Here is a 6000-nt window from a genome sequence, read left to right as displayed (position 1 = left end):
AGGCAGGTCCTGTAGTAATCTGCCGTACTGCCTTGCTGATGCCCAGTACCAACTCTCAGAACCCTCCTCTTAATTACCCTTCGAACAGGACTCCGTTAAACAACAGCAATCCATTGTCTCCTACACCATCACCTACTTTACTGACTCTGGGGATTTCCCATTCACTGCACCCCACACCTCCTGTTTCTACCTCCTACCAAGATCCACAAACCCACTGTCCAGGTAAACCCATCGTTTCAGCTTGTTCCTGCTCCACTGAACTCATGGTTTATCCCCTCTAGTTCAGTCCCTTTCTACCTAGATCCAAGACACTTCAAACACTCTGGATCTTTTTAATGATTTCAGGTTCCCTAGCCCCCATCATCTTATTTTTACTATGGATGTCCATTCCCTATGCATCACCATCCATCACCAGGAAGCCCTCAAAGCTCTCCATTTCTTGCTGAACACCACACCCAACCAGTTCCCTTCCACCACCACTCTCCTCTGCCTAATGGAACTTATCCTCACTCTAAATAATTTTTCTTTTGGCTCCTCCCACTTCTTCAAACAAAAGGTGTAGCCAAGGGTACTCACATGTGTCCTGGCTATGCCTGCCTATTTGTACGCTACATGGACAGTCTATGTTTCAAGCCTACACTGGTGACCGTCCTGCACATTTCCTACGCTACATTGACAACTGCATTGGTGCTGCTTCCTCTACCCATGCGAAACTCGTCGACTTCATCCATTTTGCCTTCAACTTCTACTCTGCCCTCAAATTTACCTGGTCCATTTCTGACACCTCCCTCCCCTTTCTTAATCTCTCTGTCTTTGTCACTGGAGAGAGTTTATCCACAGATGTCTATTATAAACCCACTGACTCTCACAGCTACCTGGACCATACCTCCTCCCACACTGTTACTTGTAAAAATGCCATCTGCTTCTCTCAATTCCTCCATCTCCAACGCATCTGCTTTCCGAATGAAGCTTTTCAGTCCAGAACTAAGGAGATATCCTCCTTCTTCAAAGAAAGGGGATTCCCTTCCTCCTCCATCAACGCTGCCCTCAACTGCTCTTTTCCATTTTGCACATATCTGCCCTCACCCCATCCTCCCGCCACCCAACCAGGGATAGGGTTCCTTTCCCTCATCTACCACCCCACTAGCCTCCACGTCCACCACATAATTATCTGTAACTTCTAACATTTCTAACAGGATCCCATCACCAAGCATACTTCTCCCCCCCCCCCCCCCCCGACTTTCTGCTTTCCACAGGGATCACTCCCTATACATTTCCCATGTTCATTTGTCCCTCCCCACTGATCTTCCTCCTGGAACTTATCCTTGCAAGCAGAACAAGTGCCACACCTGCCCGTACACCTCCTCCCTCACTACCATTCAGGGCACCAAACAGGTGAGACGACACTTCACCTGTGAGTCTGCTAGGGTCATATACTGTGTCTGGTGCTCTTGGTGTAGCCTCCTGTATATTGCTGACATCTGACGTAAATCGGGAGACCGCTTCAGCAAGCACCTAAGCTCCGTCCACCAGAAAAAGCAGGACCCCATTTTAATTCCATTTCCCAATCCCATTCCGACATGTCTATCCATGGCCTCTTTCACTGTCATAAGGAACACCACCTTATATTCTACCTGGGTAGCCTCCAACCTAATGGCGTGAACATAGGTTTCTCGAACTTCTGTTAATGCCCCCCTCCTCATCATTCCCTATCCCTCTCTCACCTTATCTCCCTACCTGCCCATTGCCTCCCTCTGGTGCTCCTCTCCTCTTTTCTTTCTTCCATGGCTTTCTGTCCTCTCCTATCAGACTCCCCCTTCTCCAAATCTGTATCTTTTTCACCAATCAACTTCCTAGCTCTTTACTTCTCCTATCACCTTGTGTTTCTCTCTTCCCTCCACGCCACCTTTAAAATCTATTCCTCAGCTTATTTTCTCTAGTCCTGCTGAATGGTCTCAGTCTAAAACATTGACTGTACTCTTTTCCGTAGATGCTGCCTGACCTGCTGAGTTCCTCCAGCATTTTGTGTGTGTTGCAAATTAAGGATGGTGCTTTTCTCCATCCTAGAGTCTTTTGTGAAGTCCTTCCTGTGAACTCAGCATCGCTGGTGATAGGTTTTTGATACTTGGTGGTGAGAAACTGATGTACATCTGTGATCATGGAGGGCCAACAGAACCAGCATTTCCTAGAGTTTCCAAGAGATCTTCAATTGTAAGACCAAGACAACATTTTATATTTGTATTACAAGCGTCATGGAAATGAAAGAGATTCAAGAGATTGAAAGACCAGCTTTATTTGTCATATGCGCATCGAAATATCCACAGTGAAAACAAGTGAACAATTCTGACCACCTGCCCTTGACAATCACTTGCATTACCTTTACCTGCTTCACATGCATCAACAACCTGGGTTGCCATGACCCAAAACTCAACCGAACCAACCACTTGAATACGGTGACCATGTGAGTGGCCCAAAGGCTGGACATCCAGCCGTGATAGCCTCAGCTGGAACACCAAAGACAGGTGTGCGCTGGAATATTCTCCCATCCCCTGAATAACTGCAGCCTCAAAAACTCTCAGTGGTGCTTGGCACCATCCGGGCCAAAGCAGTCCACTCGATTGACACCCATTCCCTCTGGATCAGTATACAGTGACTTCATTTGTTCCATCTACAAGTTTCAGTTGTACTTCTGCATCCACTCCCAGTCCACACCCTCCACTGCCAGGAAGGTCAGGAACTGTGGGCAGATGGAAGCCTCACAGCCTGCAGGTTCCCCTTTAAGTCACTTTGACATTCTGGCTTGAATTCTGTGGCAAATGCTCTGCATGTGGCCACAGGAAAGTTGCGGAGAGTGGTAGACACAGCTTAGCACCTCATAGAAACCTGCCTCCCCTCTCAACTCTGTCTAGATTTCTCACTCATCAGTACCACAGCCAGCATAATCAAAAACCCCACCCATCCCAAATGTTCTCTTGTCTCCCCTCTTCCATTGGGCAGTAGATACAGACGTCTGAAATCACGTACATTTGGGTTCATGGAGAAACTTTTTACTGCACCTCAGTAGATCTGACAATAGTAAACCAATTCCAGTTCCAAAGCATACCCCAAAGAAGCAATCTGTTGGTGCCAGTAATCCTCTATATTCTGACAACTCCTTCACAGCACTGGAAGAATTCTACAGTGACTACAGGGGAAAGAAATGGAGGTCCATGAGCACATCCTCATTAGGTTTTCAGAGGTGAAGAGTGTCAGCGACTTTAACCTCCTTGGTATTATCACTTCAGAAGATCTGTCCTGGGTCCAGTGCGTAACTGCTTTTACAGAGGAGGTGGCTCTTCTTCCTTAGAAGTATAAATAGATTCAGCATGTCACCTAAAAGATTGACAAACTTCTTTTGACGCGTAGTAGAGAGTATCCTGGCTAGTTGCATCACAGCCCGGTATGGAAGCACCAATGCCCAAGAATGAAAAGCCTGCAAAGAGTAACGGATACAATGCAGTCCATCACAGGAAAAGCCCTCCCTATCACTGAGCACATCTGAAAGGAATGCTGCCATATAAAAGCAGCATCAATCATCAAGTAGTCCCACCATTCAGGCCATGCTCTCTTCTTGCTACTGCCTTTGGGAAGGAGGTACAACAGCCTTAGGACCCATGCAACCAGGTTCAGTAATGGTTATTAACCTTCAACCATCAGGCTTCTGAACCAGTGTGAATAACTTCACTCACCCCTACATCCAATTGATTCCATAACTTATGGACTCATTTTCAAGGACTCTACAACTTATGTTCTCAGTATTATAACATAAGAGCATAAGAAATAGGAGCAGGAGTAGGCCATCTGGCCCATCGAGCCTGCCCTGTCATTCAATAAGTTTATTAAATTCAATAAATATATTTATTTATCAATCTATTTATTTATTCACTCATTCATTCATCTAATTAGAAACACAGAAAACCTACAGCACAATACAGGCCCTTCAGCCCACAAAGTTGTCCCAACCTTAGAAATTACTTGGCTTACCCACAGCCTTCTATTTTTCTAAGCTCCATGTACAACTTTGTACCTATCCAAAAGTCTCTTAAAAGACCCTATCGTATCCGCCTCCACCACCGTTGCCAGCAGCCCATTCCACGCACTCACCGCTCTCTGAGTAAAAAACTTACCCCTGACATCTCCTCTGTACCTACTCCCTACCACCTTAAACCTGTGTCCTCTTGTGGCAACCATTTCAGCCCTGGAAAAAGCTTCTGACTACCCCCATGATCAATGCCTCTCAACATCTTATACACCTCTATCAGGTCACCCCTCATCCTCCGTCGCTCCAAGGAGAAAAGGCTGAGTTCACTCAACCTATTCTCATAAGGCATGCTCCCAAATCCAGGCAACATCCCTGTAAATCTCTTCTGCACCCTTTCTATGGCTTCCACATCCTTTTGTAATCTTTTCTTTTCTTCTTGATTAGATTTATTGCAGCCTTTGTACACCACATTATTTTTTTTTTTGCACATTGATTATTTGTCTGGCTTTGCGTGCAGTTTGTCTTTGATTCTATTGTATTTCTTTGTTCTGTCAATACTGCGATTCTATCGCAGCTTGGGCCATCGGAATGTGGAGTTCAATTCTGGAAAGTATACTTTCCAGAACTGAGCACAGTACCCCAAGTGGGGTCTGACCAGGATCCTATATAGCTGCAACATTACCTCATTACCTCATGGCTCCTAAATTCAATTCCATGATTGATGAAGGCCAAAGCACCATACACCTTCTTAACCACAGAGTCAACCTGTGCAGCTGCTTTGAGCATCCTATGGACTCAGACCCCAAGATCCCTCTGATCCTCCATACTGCCAAGAATCTTACCATTAATACTATATTTTGCCATCATATTTGACCTACCAAAATGAACCACTTCATACTTATCTGGGTTCAGCTCCATCTGCCATTTCTCAGCCCAGTTTTGTATCCTATCAATGTCCTGCTGTAACCTCTGACAGCCCTCCACACTATCCACAACACCTCCAATCTTTGCATCATCTGCAAACTTACTAACCCATCCCTCCACTTTCTCATCCAGGTCATTTATAAAAATCAAGAAGAGTAGGGGTCCCAGAACAGATCACTGACTTCCATGCAGAATATCACCCATCTACAACCACTCTTTGCCTTCTGTGGGCGTGCCAGTTCTGGATCTACAAAGCAATGTCCCCTTGGATCCCATGCCTCCTTACTTTCAAAATAAGCCTTGCATGGGGTACCTTATCAAATGCCTTGCTGAAATCCTTGCTCTTCCTTCATCAGTGTGTTTAGTCACATCCTCAAAAAATTCAATCAGGCTCGTAAGGCATGACCTGCCCTTGACAAAGCCATGCTGACTACTCCTAATCATATTATATCTCTCCAAATGTTCATAAATCCTTCCTCTCAGGATCTTCTCCATCAACTTATCAACCACTGAGGTAAGACTCACTGGTCTATAATTTCCTGGGCTATCTCTACTCCCCTTCTTGAATAAAGAAACAACATCTGTAACCCTCCAATCCTCGGGAACCTCTCCTGTCCCCATTGATAATGCAAAGATCATCGCCAAAGGCTCAGCAATTTCCTCCCTCGCCTCCCACAATATCCTGGGGCACATCTCGTCCAGTCCCGGCAAAGTATCCAACTTGATGCTTTCCAAAAGCTCCAGCACATCCTCTTTCTTAATATCTACATGCTCAAGCTTTTCAGTCTGCTGCAAGTCATCACTACAATCACCAAGATCCTTTTCCATAGTGAATACTGAAGTAAAGTATTCATTAAACACCTCTGCTATTTCCTCCGGTTCCATTCACACTTTGCCACTGTCACACTTGATAGGTCCTATCCTTTCATATCTTATCCTCTTGATCTTCAAATGCCTTGGGATTTTCCTTAATCTTGCCCGCCAAAGCCTTCTCATGGCTCTGGCTCTCTTGATTTCCTTCTTAAGCTCCTTCCTGTTAACCTTATAATCTTCTA

Source organism: Hypanus sabinus, chromosome 20 (assembly GCF_030144855.1).
Source record: "Hypanus sabinus isolate sHypSab1 chromosome 20, sHypSab1.hap1, whole genome shotgun sequence".
In the NCBI taxonomy this organism is placed as follows: domain Eukaryota; kingdom Metazoa; phylum Chordata; class Chondrichthyes; order Myliobatiformes; family Dasyatidae; genus Hypanus; species Hypanus sabinus.
Note: the sequence above shows the minus strand (reverse complement) of the source record.